General features: G+C 43.6%; 1 pseudogene; it reads left to right on the top strand.

The window, feature by feature from the left end:
- The first annotated feature begins 9 nt into the window (after nt 1-9).
- On the top strand, nt 10-9,318 carry LOC129532152 (glycine cleavage system H protein, mitochondrial-like; annotated as a pseudogene).
- The last annotated feature ends 7,382 nt before the right edge of the window (nt 9,319-16,700 follow it).

The following is a 16,700-nucleotide window of genomic DNA, read 5'->3' as shown; positions in this document are numbered from 1 at the left end:
TTGTCAAGCTGGGTAAATAGGAAAAATACATAATCATGCTCAGATATGTATCTAGGATAATTATAATTAATAATAATCATAGTAACAATGGCTAATGATAATTTAGCTTTATTATATGTGCTAAGCACTCTGGTTTTACATGCATTATCTTCTTTTGTTCTTGCCAGAACCCTGTGAGATAGTAGTAGTATCTCATTTTACTGATGAAGACTGAAGCCTAGGTATATTAAATAGCTTGCCCGAGGCCACGCAGCAAAAGTCACCAACTCAAACCTACTTCTTATTTACTCCAAAGCCTGTTGTTCTTAACTGCAACATATTATTTCGTCTCATTAATATTGATTCTATAGGTTGTTACTTGTAAAAATTAGTATTGAGTTTAATGGTGAACACATTTTTCTATTTTCTCTTGAGTCTGCTTCTATAATGTCATGGTGATTTATGTGGCTTTTTTATAAGTTACACATGTATGCATGTATACTTATGAGACCTCCCTTGGAATGAGGGAGGTCTCAAGAGATATAATTTAGATTCTCATTGATGTTCTGTATTCATTATCCTAACACCATCTGTAGTGTTAAATCAACTAAATTATTTCAGCAATAGGAGACAAAACAACCAGCTTTCATAATTTTTAATTGTCAAAACCAAAAGGAATCAGAATAAGGATCACTGAGAATTTAAAAAAATAAAAAAGGAAGTAAAAATTTTACAATTAGGAGATAATTAAAAATAGATAATTTTTTTTTTTTAATCTAAGGTTGGGTGTGGTGGCTTACACCTGTAATCCCAACACTTGGGGGGCCAAGGTGGGTGGATCGCTTGAGCCCAGGCGTTGGAGACCAGTCTGGGCAACATGGTGAAACCCCATCTCTACAAAAAATACAAAAATTAGCTGGGTGTGGTGGTGTACACCTATAGTCCCAGCTACTCAGAAGGCTGAGGTGGGAGGATCACCTGACCCAGGAGGTTGAGGCTGCAGTGAGCCGTGATTGCGCCACTGCATTCCAGCCTGGTCAACAGAGCAAGACTTTGTTTCAAACAAACAAACAAAACTATGTTCACAATTTATTTGTTTTGTAATCCTTATTCTTTTCTGCTTTCACTAAAGACTCAGCCCAAGTATAGGATGCCCTTTTCCCTTTGTTTTTTTTTTTTTTTTTTTTTGAGATGGAGTCTTACTCTATCACCCAAGGCTGGAATGCAGTGGCATGATCTTGGCTCACTGCAATCACCACCTCCCTGATTCAAGTGATTCTCCTGCCTCAGCCTCCCCGGTAGCTGGGATTACAAGCGCACACCACCACACCCGGCTAATTTTTGTATTTTTAGTAGAGACAGGGTTTCACCAATTTGGCCAGGCTGTTCTTGAACTCCTGACCTCAGGTGATCTACCTGCCTTGGCCTCCCAAAGTGCTGGGATTACAGGCGTGAGCCACCGCACCCAGTCTAGGATGTCATTTTTCTGATACAACAAAGGATAAGGTTTTAGAATAATAGTATGTCACAATATCTTTAAAAACAGCAGGTGCAGTGGCTCACACCTGTAAGCCCAGCATTTTGGGGGTTCAAGGCAGGAGGATCAGTTGAGGCCAGGAGTTCAAGACCAGCCTGGACTGCATAGCAAGATCCTATTTCTACAAAAAAATGTAAAACTTAAAATTGCACAAAATTTGTCACCTGTACCAGCTTTTAGAACTGTTTATCTTATCCTCCTCAGTGATACATCATGAAGTTGTGTGCTTTGCCTAAAATGCCCAGTTACCTGAAATTGTATAAATTCTTGCCAAAAGTGTTTGAACTTAATACAAACTTCCCATCTCTTACTCTTAGCACTGTGCTCATCTTGAGGGGACATAGTCCCAATTTTGTATTTTATATAATGCTGTTAGTGAATATGTGTAGACTTCATATGGTTGTGGGTAAGAGAATACTGCATTCAGATAGAAAAGATGCTATATAGCTAAGTTGATCCAGGATCCTTGGGCTACCTGCTAGGCAGCTTGTGGTGAACAATCATAATCTCTAAAAAATACCTTGTCTGGACCGGGCGCGGTGGCTCACACCTGTAATCCCAGCACTTTGGCAGGCTGAGGCGGGCGGATCATTGAGGTTAGGAGTTTGAGACCAGCCTGGCCAACGTGGTGAAACCCTGTCTCTACTAAAAATACAAAAATTAGCCGGACATGGTGGCACATGGCTGTAATCCCAGCTACTGGGGAGGCTGAAGCAGGAAAATCGCTTGAACTGAGAGTCAAGGCGGAGGTCGCGGTAAGCCGAGATCACACCATTGCACTGCAGCCTGGGTGAAGAAACAAGCCTCCATCTCAATAAATAAATAAATAAATAAATAATACCTCGTCTGGGATAAGTAGTGCTCAGTCTGTCTCATGGGCACATATTAGTGTCGTAATGCCAAATACTAAGGTTATTGTAAGCATAAACATTGAAGATAATTGCTAGAGAAAAACAGACTGAAAAAGATGTAAGAAAAATACATGTAGATGAGAGTAACCTGTCTGGTGGAATCATGACATTCTAAGCAGTGAAGGAATCACCAATGAGAAAATCTCCAAAGCTCAAGATCAGGTCTCTTTAGGTGAATAAGGCAATCTAGAAAGACCTTGGAATAATAATACCATTTCCTGAGGACCTTCTAAATAAGTGCCATTAAAGCTTTAAATACATTAAGACTATTTTTCACAAAATCTCTGCTAATAGTAGGTATTAATTGAGACTCAAGAAATATCAAATAACTTATTTATGGCTACACAGCTAGATACTAATGGCAAGAGTGTTTAATTAGAAGTACTTTTACTATCCCAGGTTGCCTCAAATGAAAACATTTTGGACAGCAATATAAGGTGAATAGCTGAGCATGATGGCACAAGCTATAGCCCCAGCTACTTGGGAGGCTGAGGCACAAGGATTGCTTGAGCAAATGAGTTGAGTCCAGCATGGACAACTGTATTCCTGCAGCCTGCTTGTATTCCTCTCCTCAAAGTGCTTTTTCCTTCTCTGCCACATGACTAGTCTGTGAATTTTCCAAACTTCTACGCTCTGCTTCCCTTTTAAATATGTTCCAACTTTAAGTTATTTCTTTGCTTCCATATCTGATTGTAGGCTGCTAGCATCAGCCAGGCCACATCTTGAATGCTTTGCTGCTTAGAAATTTCTTCTGCCAGATACCCTGATACCCTAAGTCATCACTCTTAAGTTCAAACTTCCACAGATTCCTAGGGCCTGGACACAATGCACCCAAGCTATTTGCTAAAGCATGACATAGATGTACCTTTATTCCTGTTCCCAATAACTTCCTCATTTCCATCTGAGACCTCATCACTCTGGACTTCACCATATGTCTATCAGCATTTTGGTCACAACCACTTAACCAGTCTCTAAGTTCCAAACTTTCCCTCATCTTTCTGTCTTCTGAGCCCTCCAGATTCTTCCAACCTCTGCCTGTTACCCAGTTCCAAAGCTGCTTCTACATTTTCCAATATGTATAGCAGTGCCCCACTGTCAGTACTAATCTGTTTTAATCTGTTTGCGTTACTATAAAGGAATATCTGAGACTGGGTAATTCTTGCAAAAGAGATTTAATTGGCTTACAGTTCTGCAGGCTGTACACAAAGCATGGCACCAGCAGCTGCTTCTGATGAGGGCCTCAGGAAGCTTACAATCATGGTAGAAGGCAAAATGGGAGCGAGCATATCACATGGTGAGAGAGGGAGCAAGAGAGAGGAGGAGGTCCCAGACTCTAAACAACCAAATTTCACATGAACTAAGATGTCACTCATCACCAAGGTGATGGTGCCAAGCCATTCATGAAGGATTTGCCCCATGATTCTATACCTCCCACGAGGCCCTACCTCCAGCATTGGGGATTACATTTCAACATAAGATTTGGAAGTGACAGCCATCCAAACCATATCAGCAACATAACAAGACCCTCAACTCTTAAAAAAAAAAGTTGAATATATATCCAAAAATATCTTAAATTCCATATGGAAAGCCTCCCCCCTCAAATTTATAGTAAATTGTATTATAATGAATACATTAATTAAAAATATACTTGGCCTGGCACAGTGGCTCAAGCCTGTAATCCCAGCACTTTGGGAGGCCGAGGCAGGCGGATCACCTGAGGTCAGGAGTTTGAGACCAGCCTGTCCGACATGGTGAAACTCTGTCTCTACTAAAAATACAAAATTAGCCAGGCATGGTGGCATATGCCTGTAATCCCAGCTACTCACTCAGGAGGCTGAGGCAGGAGAATCACTTAAACCCAGGAGACGGAGGTTGCAGTGAGTCAAGATTGCACCGTTGCACTCCAGCCTGGGTGACAGAGTGAGACTCTGTCTGAAAAAAAGTAAAAATTTAAAAATATATTTGACAATACCTAGTACCAATTTATTGTTTGTTGTTGACATTAACATTTTCTTTAAGAGTATTTCTTCATCTGTAAAATGAGGATAAAAATTGTAAAATTGTACCTACTTCCAGCCTCATAGAATTGTTTTGATGATTATGTCAGAAAGCTTGTAAAAACCTTAGGCCTATTTCCTGACATATACTAAATGCCCCATGTGCTAACTGAGGATGATCATTGTAGGAAAATTTCATAGACTATGAGGGAAAGCCATGCCTAAAATAATCTCCAGCTTATTAAGAAGTGCATTCCTTTTTGTTTCTTTGTTTTATCTGAGATTGAGTCTCACTGTATCGCCAGGCTGGAGTGCAGTGGCGCGATCTCAGCTCACTGCAACCTCCACCTTCTGGGTTCGAGTGATCCTCCTGCCTCAGCCTCCCGAGTAGCTGGGACTACAGGAGCACACCACCACGCCCAGCTAATTTTTGTGTTTTTAGTAGAGGCAGGGTTTCACCATGTTGGGCAGGATGGTCTCAAACTCCTGACCTCAGGTGATCCACCCGCCTCAACCTCCCAGAGTGCTGGGATTACAGGTGTGAGCTATCCGTGCCCAGTCAATTTTTGTATTTTTAGTAGAGATGAGGTTTCACCATATTGGTCAGGCTGGTCTTGAACCCCTGACCTCAGGTGATTCACCCGCCTCAGCCTCCCAAAGTGCTGGGATTACAGATGTGAGCCAGCGCACCCAGCCTGGCCATCTTTTATAAAAAGATGAAGATGTCAGAATTCCCTAATAAGATTCTGGCTCTGTTACCCAGACTGGAGTGCAATGCATGGCATGATCTCAGCACACTGCAACCTCCATCTCCTGGGCTCAAGCCATCCTCGCACTTCAGCCTCCCAAGTGGCTGGGACTACAGGCACACGCCACCACACCTGGCTAATTTTTGTATTTTTTGTAGAGACAAGGTTTCGCCATGTTACCCAGGCTGGTCTTGAACTCCTGAGTTCAAGTGATCCGCCTGCCTCAGCCTCCCAAAGTGCTGGGATTACAAACATGAGCCACTGTACCCGGCCCCTAATAAGTTTTAAATAACCAATATTTTAAAATATTTTAATAGTTACATAGCACTTTAATTAGTTTGCTGATTTAATTTATCCCAAGGGACAAGGATGTTAATGAGAAAACTGACTAGATTTCAGATCATAGATTTTAAGAGAACAAGGATCTCAAAACCAAATACCCTCTGCTTAAAGTGTTTTTTGTGTTTTTCACTACTGAAAATGTTTAGAGATTGACTTACCTATTGCTGATACTCAAAACATCTGATATCTTAATATTTTTAAATAACTCACTAAAAGCATATGTTGAAAATGGCAATGTATAGTCTGAGACTGGTGATTAGACTGGACTAAAAGCATATGTTGGAAATGGCAAATATATGGTCTGAGACTGGTGATTAATTTACAGTATTGGCACCTAAAGAGATACTGAGATGAACAACTTATTAATTTCCTTCTTAAAATCATAATTTTGGATCTGTAAAGGACTATACAAAAAAAGAATTTTAGTATTATACCTGCATTTTATAATTGTGGAAATGGAGGCCAGAAAGAATAAGAGGCAAGTTAGGGGCAGATCTTGGGTTTGGATCAGCTCTTCTGACGCCTGGTTCTGTGACACTACAAAGCCTGAAATTCAGCTCCAACATCTATTAAACATTCGCAGAGTATCAGCTGGGTGCGGTGGCTCTCACAAGGCCAGGAGTTCAAGACCAGCCTGGCCAAGATAGTGAAACCCCTTCTCTACTAAAAATACAAAAATTAGCCAGGCATGGTGGCAAGACACCTGTAATCCCAGCTACTCTGGAGGCTGAGTCAGAGAATTGCTTAAACCTGGGAGGCGGAGGTTGCAGTGATCCCAGATCGCGCCACTGCACTCTAGCATGGGCGACAAAGCAAGACCCCATCTCAAAAAGAAAAACAAAATTTTTTTGCAGAGTATCTACTGTGTGTCATGTACATTACCCAAGACTACAAAGAGAAATACAATTTAGCTAATGTCCTCAAGAAGCTAACAGTATACTAAAAGAGATATGTAGGCATCAATTATAGTAATGACATAACATATTCTAATAGAGGTAAGTACATAACACAGTGGGCATGTCTAGTTGTCTTTGTTTCTGCTGTTAAAACAGAATATCACAGACTGGGTGATGGGTTGATTGATTGACTGATTGAGGCAACTCTGTCACCCAGGCTGGGGTTCAGTGGCATGATCACAGCTCACTGCAGCGTCAACCTCCCTGGATCAAGCAATCCTGCCTCAGCCTCCTGAACAGCTGGAACTACGGGTGTGAGCCACCATGCCCCACTAATTTTTAATTTTTTTTTTTTTTTTTTTCTGAGACGGAGTCTCAGTCTGTCGCCCAGGCTGAAGTGCAGTGGCACAATCTCAGCTCACTGCAACCTCCACCTCCCGGGTTCAGTTTTCCTGCCTCAATCTACTAGGATCTAGCTAGGATTACAGGTGTGCGCCACCATGCCCGGGTAATTTTTGTATTTTTAGTAGAGACGGGTTTTCACCATGTTGATCAGGCTGGTCTCAAACTCCTGACCTCATGATCTGCCCACCTCGGCCTCCCAAAGTGCTGGGATTACAGGCGTAAGCCACCACGCCCAGGTAATTTTTAAAAATTTTTTGTAGAGACAGGGCTCACTATGTTGCCCAGGCTCGTCTTGAACCCCTGGGCCCAGGCGCTCCTCCCACCTTGGCCTCCCAAAGTTCTGGAATTACACATGTGAGCCAACACACCAGGCCCAGACTGGGTAATTTATAAAGAAATTTACTTCTGCCCGCCCCGCCCCGCCTCCCCGCGCGAGTGGCTGAGGCGTAGCGCTGCCATCCCCGCACCCCTGGGAACATGGCGCTGCGAGTGGTGCGGAGCGTGCGGCCGTGCTCTGCAGCCTGCACGTGGTCCTGGCACCTGCCGCGCCCTGCCTATCGAGGCCCTGGCAGCTTGGGATGGGCGCCGTCCGGTTGCTGCGCATGGGACGCGCTCTGCTCTGGGGAAGCGTTGGGAGATGTTTACTGTAATCTGCCTGAAGTTGGGACAAAATTGAACAAACAAGATGAGTTTGGTGCTTTGGAGAGTGTGAAAGCTGCTAGTGAACTCTATTCTCCTTTATCAGAAGTAACCGAAATTAATGAAGCTTTTGCAGAAAATCCAGGACTTGTAAACAAATCTCGTTATGAAGATGGTTGGCTGATCAAGATGACACTGAGTAACCCTTCATAACTAGATGAACTTATGAGTGAAGAAGCATATGAGAAATACATAAAATCTACTGAGGAGTGAAAATGGAACCACTAAATAAGCTAGTATGAAATAACGCAACCCAGCAGAGTTGTCCTAAATTAGTGGTGGATAGAAGACTTAGAATAACAACTTTTAGCATTACCCATGGGAAAAAAAACCTGTTAACACTGCTAATGAAAGAAGATGCCTTTTAACTTTATTTATTTATTTATTTATTTTTGAGACGGAGTCTTGCTTTGTCGCCCAGGCTGGAGTGCAGTGGCGCGATCTCGGCTCACTGCAAGCTCCACCTCCCGGGTTCACGCCATTCTCCTGCCTCAGCCTCCCGAGTAGCTGGGACTACAGGCGCCCACTACCACGCCCGGCTAATTTTTTGTATTTTTAGTAGAGACGGGGTTTCACCGTGTTAGCCAGGATGGTCTCGATCTCCTGACCTCGTGATCCGCCCGCCTCGGCCTCCCAAAGTGCTGGGATTACAGGCGTGAGCCACCGCGCCCGGCCGATGCCTTTTAACTTTCTAATGATTGTAGATAAACATAATATGTGTCTTTTTCACAATATCCTATGATTTTTAGACTAGGCTCTAGTATTCATGAAATTATCCATGGTAAAAATTAGTTATAAAAATTACATAATTCAAAGATAATGTTATTCTTAAGCCTTATATAATATTGTAACTTGTGTATGTCCATACCTGGATTTGGGATGAAATACTTAATGATCTTTCCATTGGAAATAACTGGGAGTGAAGAAGTTTTTGTTGCTTGTACAGTGTCAGATGAAGAACAACACTATCTTAATTTTGCAATACACTGCATTTGCTGGTGCTGTTTTTGTATAGTGAAGCAACAGCTTTGCAGCAAAATAATAAAATACTCACTTCTTCGTTAAAAAAAAATTTACTTCTTACAATTCTGGAGGCCAGGAAGTCCATGATCAGGTGCCAGCATCTGGGAAGGGCCTCCCATGCTGTCCTCCCATGGCAGAAGATGGAAGGGCAAGGGAGAGCTAACATGCTCCCGCAAACTCTTTTTATAATGGCATCAATCAAATATGAGGCCAGAGTCCTTGTGACCTAATCATCTCCCAGAAGGCTCCGCCTCCCAACCCTGTTGCATTGGGATTAAGTTTCCAACACATGAATTTTGGAGACAACACATTCAAAACATAGCATTCCACATTTTGGGCTCCCCAGATTCATGTCCTCACATGCAAAATAAATTCATTCCATCCCAACAGCCCCCAAAAAGTCTTAACTTGTTCCAGCATCAACTTTAAAGTCAAAGTCCAAAGTCTCATCTAAATCAGATATGAGTGAGACTCAAGGCATGATTCGTCATGAGACAAAGGATGTACATTTGCAATGTTTGTCATGTCAGACAAAACAAAAATATGTAAATATCCATCAATAGGGAACTGCTGAAAAATTTTTTTGTATAATCATAAAATGAAACATGCAGATGTTTAAACCAATGAGCTAGATCTCAACGTGCTGATATGGAAAGTGCTTCAGAATGTATTAAGGACATAAATTAAGTGTACAATAATGTGTGTGTGTGTATATATGTATATGCTTATGTGTGTATGGAAAGTATCTCAGCAGATACAATAAAAACTTAATTGTGATTACCCCTGGATCAATTAACATGTGGTATAGTATAAGGAAATGAATTTTATACCTTGATCAAACATTTGAAAAATTTTACAATATATTGCTTTATAATTTTTAGAAACAACATATTGTGGCCAAGTGCGGTGGCTCACGCCTGTAATCCCAAAGGCCAAGGCGGGCAGATCACCTGAGGTCAAGAGTTTGGGACCAGCCTGACCAATATGGAGAAACCCCATCTCTACTAAAAATACAAAATTAGCCAGATGTGGTGGTGCATGCCTGTAATCCCAGCTACTCAGGAGACTGAGGCAGGAGAAACGCTTGAACCTGGGAGGTGGAGGTTGCGGTGAGCTGAGATCACACCATTGCACTTCAGCCTGGGCAACAAGAGCGAAATTCCATCTCAAAAAAAAAATTGTTTAAATGAAGAATCTGTAGGAAAACAAAATGTTGATAAAAAGTAGTCCAGGCACGGTGGCTCACGCCTGTAATCCCAGCACTTTGGGAGGCCGAGGCAGGCGGGTCACCTGAGGTCGGGAGTTTGAGACCAGCCATAGCCAACATGGTGAAACTCTGTCTCTACTAAAAATACAAAAAATTAGCCGGGCATGGTGGCATGCGCCTGTAGTCCCAACTACTCAGGAGGCTGAGGCAGGAGAATTGCTTGAACCCAGGAGATGGAGGTTGCAGTGAGCCGAGATCACACCACTGCACTCCAGCCTGGATGACAGAGTGAGACTCTCTCAAAAAAAAAAAAAAAAAAAAATACAAAAATTAGCTGAGCATGGTGGCACACGCCTGTAATCCTAGCTACTCAGGAGGCTGAGACAGGAGAATCACTTGAACCCAGGAGGCGGAGGTTGCAGTGAGTCAAGATCGCACCACTGCACTCTCACCTAGATGACAGAGTGAGACTCTGTCTCAAAAAAAAAAAAGTAAAAATATCAGTATACAAAATCTTATGCATGGTATGTGTGGTAGGAAGTCTCTAAAATGGCCTCGATGATCCCTGCCTCCTGGGATGACCTTGGGTAATCCGCTACCCTTGAGTGTGGGCTGAACTTACTTCTAATGAATAAGGATGTCGCTACTGAGATTAGGTTTTAAAACCTAATTCTACTGAGATTAGGTTTTAAAACCTAATTCTTCTTGGGTTTCCTTTTTGGGTTCTCTATGGTTCTCCCATGCTTGATCACCACCTTCCATGTTCTGAGGTCCCATAGGCAGCTTCCTCCTTGGTCTTGAGGAATACTCTCATGCTCAGAGGGGCATCCTGTGGTAAGGAAGGGGCCTACCAGCAACCACGTGAGTGAGCTGAATCCTTTGGCCTCAACAGAGTTGAGATGACTGCCGCCCCAGCTGACAGCTTAACTGCAACCTAAAATATCTTCAGTCAGAAGCACCCAACCTCATGCTTCTGGATTTCTAGCACACAGCCAACTGTGAGATAATAAATGAATGTTTTTAGTCACTAAGTTTTGGATTATTTTGTTATGCAATAATAGACGACTAATATATCCTGATTATAACTTTGCAAAAACATGTGCCAGGATGACCCCCATCCAATGACTGATACATGTGGAGGTATAAAGGTCTAGCCATCTCAGCCCAATGAGGGACAATTCTGAAGGACCACTTTAGCTCCTGACCTCTCTGTGGGGTTGGCTGAGGCTGCCATTGAATCTGCATTGCAGCTCAACTTTTCCTTTTGCCCGCTCTTGCTTTTGTCCCCTCCCTTACACAGGTGTTGACTCCCAGGGAACGCCTTAATAAATATTCTGCATGCTAAACTGCTCTGAGTCTGCTTCCTAGGGAATCCAATCTGTGACAGCCGTCCTTAATATCTGTGTACCCCAGGTCACTGTGCCAGAAAGAAGCGGTGAGGGAATGCAAGCGGAGAATGAGCACTTAACATTTTATTGATATGACTTGGAAATTGCATCTTCCATTCACATACCCTACACAGGACTTATAGCCACGTTCACCCGTAAGTGAGGAGGCTGGAAAATGTAGTATCTAGCTGGGCAGCTATCTCCCCAACTAAAACACACAGATTCTGAGAGGTGTTCCACTTACCTATTGCTGCACAACAAACTACCCCAAAACTTACTGATGTAAAACAACCATTTTGTTGGTTCCTGAGAGTCCATGGGTCCAGAATACAGAAAGGGCACAGCAGTTAGGGGGGCAACTCTTCTCTGTTCTACAAGGCCAGGGCCTCAGCTGGATGACTGGAATATTTAGGGATGACTCAAACAACTAGGGACTGAAGAAGTTTGAACAGTTCTGGCTGGAGGATTCAGTTCCCACATGGCATCTTCACTCATATGTTCAGCTCCTAGGCTGGAATGGTGGAATGACATGATCAGATGCGATTGCCTTCCAGAAAGGATCTTCCTGTGGCCTATTCAGCAAGTCAGCCTCTGGTTAGTTGGACTTCTTATAGGGTAGCTCAAGGCTCCAAGGGCAAGGTAATTCCTAGAGATCACAGAGGAAGCTGCAAGACTTTTTATGACTTAACCTCAGAAATTATATGACATCACTTCCATTGAATTTTATTGGTCAAGCCAGGCTCTGAACCCACCAAGATTCAAGTGGGGGAAACATACACCTCACCTCTTGATGAGAGGAGTATGAAAGAATTAAAACTGCCCTAATGAAAGAATAGATATTAGTTCTTGCTAGAGCCCTGTAGTATGTATCACAGTGGTAAAGAGGGACATAAAAAGAGAAAACAGGCTGGGCACCATGGCTCACGCCTGTAATCCCAGCATTTTGGGAGGCCAAGGTGGGAGGATTGCTTGAGCCCAGGAGTTGGAGACCAGTCTGGACAATGTAGTGAGACCTCATCTCTACAAAAAATTTTTAAAAAATTAGCCAGGCATGGTCACATGTGCCTGTAGTCCCAGCTACTTAGGAGGCTGAGGCAGGAAGATAGTTTGAGCCTGGGAGGTCAAGGTTGTGGTGAGCCTTGATGATGCCACTGCACTCCAGCCTGAGTGACACAGTGAGACTTTGCATCAAAAAAAAGAGAAAACAGACAATAATACATTAAAAATGAAACCTCTATAATTTATCAATCTATAACTATTTTCTCATCACTTACTGCATACCAAACTCTACTGCACTTGTGTCCAGTATAAAGTTGGTGAGTCTTCTGTTGTATTTAGGATAGAGTTGAGGCCCTTCCCTTCGTTTCAAATTATTTAAGCTTTTATTTTATTATATCTTCCTGAGTGAGGTTCTTGCTCTGTCCAGGCTGGAGTGAAGTGGCAGGATCATGACTCACTGTAGGCTCAAACTCCTGTACTCAAGCGATCCTCCTGCCTCAGCCTCCCAAGTGGCTGGGACTATAGGCATGTACTATGATGGCCAGCTAATATTTTTGTTTGTTTATTTGTTGTTTGTTTTTTCTTTTCTTTTCTTTTTTTGAGATGGAGTCTCACTCTGTTGTCCAGGCTGGAGTGCAATGGTGTGATCTTGGTTCATTGCAACCTCCGCCTGCTGGGTTCAAGGGATTCTTCTGCCTCAGTCTCCCAAGTAGCTGGGATTACAGGTGTGCACCACAACACCCAGTTAATTTCTATAGTTTTAGTAGAGATGGGGTTTTGCCATGTTGGCCAGGCTGGTCTCAAACTCCTGACCTCAAGTGATCTGCCTGCCTCAGCTTCCCAAAGTGCTGGGATTACAGGCGTGAGCCACTGCCTCCAGCCTGCTTTGTATTTTTTGTAGAGACAGGGTTTCACCATGTTACCCAGACTGGTCTCCAACTCCTAGGCTCAAGTGATACACCTACCTCAGCATCCCAAAGTGCTGGGATTACAGGTCTGAGCCACCATCCCTGGCCTTTTTAAGCTTTTAAATATAGTTCAAGAACCTTGGCACATAATTGTCCAGTCTCTGCTGCTATAGAGTAGTTAAGTACTAGGCCCAAATGAAGTAATATTCCTCAAATAACATATTTAGTATTATAGTTTCAGTAAAATGGTACTATAGTTTGAGTACAGGGGTGAAAGCCAAACTAGTTTTACAGTTTCTCCTGTTTCATTTCCGCTTTATGAGATTTACTGTATCCTTCAGCAACATAAGTAACCTCCCTGCCAGACTATGTACTGTACATTATTAATATAAATTATTATCTGAATTAAAGAAAGTGTCAAGTCACAAGGCAAACTAAGACAGAAACTGAGCCTCTTGAGATCTTTAAACCCTTCCGAGACTTTGGGATTTTCTTCATGTTCCTGTGGGTAGGGGGACCTTGCCCCACTGTTCTAGAACAAAAGCATCTACTTTGCTGATGGGAAGTCCTGGGATAGTGTTGAAGTCTAAAAGAAACAAGAAAGCATGACTGAATTTCACTAATCTCAATTTTCCCTGCCAAGAAGAATAAAGGCCCTCCCAAGTTTGCCTGTTGGCTTCTTTTTTCTTTTCTTTTCTTTTCTTTTTTAGACAGAGTCTCACTCTGTTGCCCAGGCTGGAGTGCGGTGGTGCAATCTCGGCTCACTGCAAGCTCCGCCTCCCGGGTTCATGCCATTCTCCTGCCTCAGCCTCCCCAGTAGCTGGGACTACAGGCGCCCGCCACCACACCCGGCTAATTGGTTTGTATTTTTAGTAGAGACAGGGTTTCACCGTGTTAGCCAGGATGGTCTCGATCTCCTGACCTTGTGATCTGCCCGCCTCGGCCTCCCAAAGTGCTGGGATTACAGGCGTGAGCCACTGTGCCTTGCCTGCCTGCCTGCCTGCCTGCTCGCTCGCTCTCTCTCTCCCCCCTCCCTTCCCCCACCCTTCCCTGTTTCTCTCTTTCTTTCTTTTTCTTTCTTTCTTTTCTTTCTATCTTCTTTCGAGTCTCACTCTGTTGCCCAGGCTGGAGTGCAGTGGTGCGATCTCAGCTCACTGCAGCCTCAGCCTCCCAGGTTCAGGCAATTCTCCTGCCTTAACCTCCCGAGCAGCTGGGATTAAAGGCGTGGGCCACCATGCCTGGCTAATATTTGTATTCTTATTACTAATGAGACAGAGTTTCACCATGTTGGCCAAGCTGGCCTCAAACTCCTGACCTTAAGTGATCCGCCAGCCTCAGCCTCCCAAAGTGCTGGGATTATAGGCGTGAGCCACTGTGCCCCACCTTTTCTTTTATCTTTATTTATTTATTTATTTATTTTTATTTTTTGAGACAGGGTCTTGCTCTGTCCACCCAGGCTGGAGTCCAGTGGCACAATCACAGCTCATTGCACCTTCAGCCTTCCAAGCTCAAGTGACCTTCTTACCTCAGCCTTCCGAGTAGCTGGGACTACAGGTGTATGCCACCATGCTTGGCTATTGTATTTTTTTTGTAGAGATAGGGTCCCATTATGTTGCCCAGACTGGTCTCAAACTCCTGGGCTCAAGTGATCCGCCTGCCACAGCCTCCCAAAGTGCTGAGATTACAGGCATGAGCCACCATGCCTGGCCTGTTTCTTTTTTCTTTTAAGACTGGGAGAAGGCCAGGCGCTCACGCCTGTAATCCCAGCACTTTGGGAGGCCAAGGCAGGTGGATCACGAGGTCAGGAGTTAGAGACCAGCCTGACCAACATGGTGAAACCCTGTCTCTACTAAAAATACAAAACAATTAGCCGGGTGTGGTGGCGGGCACCTGTAGTCCCAGCTACTGGGGAGGCTGAGGCAGGAGAATAGTGTGAACCCAGGAGGCAGAGCTTGCAGTGAGCCGAGATTGCGCCACTGTACTCCAGGCTGGGTGACAGATCGAGACTGTCTCAAAAAAAAAAAAAAAAAAAGGCTGGGAGCAACCTAGCCTTGATCTGAGGTATATTGTTATGTGGATAAAGTTAAATAATAATAGAACACATGCCTTTCTGTAGCTCCTCCAGCTACAATTCCCATAAAGCATAAAGTGGAAATGTATTGTGTACTTAGCAGGAACTAAACAGCCACACCCTTTCATGGGATGGGGCTTATTTTGTATCTGCAAACCTGGGGGAAATGGAGTAAGGGAAAGTGTATCCGTGGGCAGCTGCATTCCCTTGGGAAAATGGGGTTATTCCTCCGTAACTCCTGTGTGTGTCCTCTGTGACCCTTACTCTCTCCTTGTTTATCTATCACTCTCCTAGCCAAGTGCATATGTCAATCTTTTTTCAAACCTTTAGTTCCAAATGAGATGGGATGGGCTCCTTACTCCTTTTACTCCCCATATCTCTGATGGTTTTCCTCTAATGTGCTTACCTAATAATTTCCTCTCACATCATTCCCAGTCATACATGAAGTGCATCTTCTACAGGTTCATTGACATCGTGTGTATTATAGAAGTGATAAACAACTATTAAAAGTTTACTTTGTCTGCACATCCTTCATTTGGACTTGACTTTTAAAATATATTGCCCTAGCCAGGCGTGGTGGCTCATGCCTGCAATCCCAGCACTTCGGGAGGCTGAGGTGGGTGAATCACCTGACATTAGGAGTTTGAGACCAGCCTGGCCAACACGATGAAATCCCATCTCTACTAAAAATACAAAAAAACCAAACCAAAACAAAACAAAATGCCGGTCATGGTGGCAGGTGCCTGTAATCCCAGCTACTTGAGAGGCTGAGGCAGGAGAATCACTTGAACCCAGGAGACAGAGGTTGCAGTGAGCCGAGGTCGCACCATTGCACTCCAGCCTGGGCAACAAGAGCGAGACTCCGTCTCAAAAAAAATAAATAAATAAAAATAAAAAATATATATATATACACACAGACACACATATATACATACACACACACGTGTGTGTGTGTGTGTGTGTGTGTGTGTATATATATATCCCTTTGGTAAAACTGAAATAATTCTCATTTAAAAACAGGATATTAGGCCAGGCACGGTGGCTCACGTGTGTAACCCCAGCACTTTGGGAGGCTGAGGCAGGTGGATCACTTGAGGTCAGGGGTTCAAGACCACCCTGGCCAGCATGGCAAAAACCCTGTCTCTACTAAAAAAAAAAAAAAAAATACAAAAATTAGCTGGGCGTGGTGGTGGGCACCTGTAATCCCAGCTACTCAGGAAGATGAGGCAGGAGAATTGCTTGAACCCAGGAGGTGGAAGCTGCAGTGAGTTGAGATCATGCCACTGCATTCCAGCCTGGATGACAGAATGAGACTCCGTCTCAAAAAAAATAAAAAAATAAAAAAATTAAAATAGGGTATTAGGACAAATATCTTGTAAAGAATTGGTACCCCATATAAATCTGAGTGCCAGAAAAGATTTCTAATTATCTTTAATACTATATTTGGGTCTTGCCGGGCACCGTGGCTCACACCTGTAATCCCAGCACTGTGGGAGGCTGAGGCAGGCAGATTGCTTGAGGTCAGGAGTTTGAGACCACTGTGTTGGCCAGGCTGGTCTCAAACTCCTGACCTCGTGATCCGCCCACCT

This window comes from Gorilla gorilla, chromosome 11, assembly GCF_029281585.2.
Source record: "Gorilla gorilla gorilla isolate KB3781 chromosome 11, NHGRI_mGorGor1-v2.1_pri, whole genome shotgun sequence".
Classification (NCBI taxonomy): Eukaryota; Metazoa; Chordata; class Mammalia; order Primates; family Hominidae; genus Gorilla; species Gorilla gorilla.
Note: the sequence above shows the minus strand (reverse complement) of the source record. Positions and strands in the feature narration are given on the sequence as shown.